Consider the following 1,729-nt stretch of genomic DNA (forward strand, 5'->3'; position numbering starts at 1 on the left):
CTGGTGTGATCCAGGTCTCAGTTAGAGCAAGAACGTTGAGGGAGAGCAAGGATGCGTAGCCTGAGATGAACTCAGCTTTTGGCACTGCCGACTGGCAGTTCCAAAGCCCCCACGACACCACCTGCTCACCATGGGCTGAGAGAGTGGGATAGATGAGATTAGTGGGGTCACGGCACCTGGGAGTGACCCACTGTCTACGTGACCACCGGACAGAGGAACGGACAGAAATAGGATGCAAACACATGGTAGTCAATATAAACAAATTACTGACCCGCAAGTACACGCTCGAGAAGTCTTTGCTTGAAGAAGTCTGACTTGAAGAAGCCTGGCTTGAAAAAGTCGCCCTGTTGCCTTTGTTTGCCTGATGCTTCCAGCCACCAGCAGTGGTTAAGGACCTGCCTACTGATTGCTCATTGTCTGCCAGGTGTGTGAGCCACTCCCCCTGGCACTTAACAGGGCAATTGACCTAGTGAAACTAGACCACACCTCCCTTACACAAACAGAAACAGCAAAAGCACTAACACTTAAGCAGTCTAGGTACAGCTAAAAGCAACTTATAAAAGCAAGAACAATATACTTAGTCTATTATAGCAGAGTCAAGTAGTTCAGTATCCCTCCAGAAGCCAAATACAGGAGGCGTCTTGAAGCTGTCATTACCAACAAAGGCTTTTGTACCAAGTATTAAATAAATTTCAGTAAGCGTGTTCAATACTTTTTCCCTGTGTCATTCCATTTTATTACACATAACTTAATTTCTGAATTTATTTGGGTTTTTTTTATTTGTATGTACGGATTACTTGGGTTGTTACCGACATCTGGTGAAAATTTCATGTCAATAGCACCTTTAGAAATATATTTACTGAGAAAAATGGTGACGTGTTCAATACTTATTTTACATATATACATATACACACACATATATACACATAGTATATACAGCGGGTAAAATAAGTATTGAACACGTCATCATTTTTTTCAGTAAATATATTTCTAAAGGTGCTATTGACATGAAATGTTCACCAGATGTCGGTGACAACCCAAGTAATCCAGACATACAAAGACAACCAAACAAATACATTCAGAAATTAAGTTATGTGTAATAGAATGAAATGACACAGGGAAAAAGTATTGAACACGCTTACTGAAATTTATTTAATACTTGGTACAAAAGCCTTTGTTGGTAATGGCAGCTTCAAGACGCCTCCTGTATGGAGAAACTAGTCGCATGCATTGCTCAGGTGTGATTTTGGCCCATTCTTCCACACAAACAGTCTTCAGATCTTGAAGGTTCCGTGGGCCTCTTCTATGAACTCTGATCTTTAGTTCTTTCCATAGATTTTCTATTGGATTCAAGTCAGGTGATTGGCTGGGCCATTCTAGCAGCTTTATTTTCTTTCTCTGAAACCAATGGAGAGTTTCCTTGGCTGTGTGTTTGGGATCATTGTCTTGCTGAAATGTCCACCCTCGTTTCATCTTCATCATCCTGCTAGATGGCAGCAGATTTTTATTAAGAATGTCTCGGTACATTTTTCCATTCATCCTTCCTTCAATTATATGAAGTTTGCCAGTGCTGTATGCTGAAAAACAACCCACACCATGATGTTCCACCTCCAAACTTCACTGTTGGTATGGTGTTTTTGGGGTGATGTGCAGTGCCATTTGACCTCCAAACATGGTGTGTATTATGGCCTCCAAAGAGTTCAATGTTGGTCTCATCTGACCAGACTAT

Source organism: Anoplopoma fimbria, chromosome 1 (genome assembly GCF_027596085.1).
Source record: "Anoplopoma fimbria isolate UVic2021 breed Golden Eagle Sablefish chromosome 1, Afim_UVic_2022, whole genome shotgun sequence".
NCBI classification, from domain to species: Eukaryota; Metazoa; Chordata; class Actinopteri; order Perciformes; family Anoplopomatidae; genus Anoplopoma; species Anoplopoma fimbria.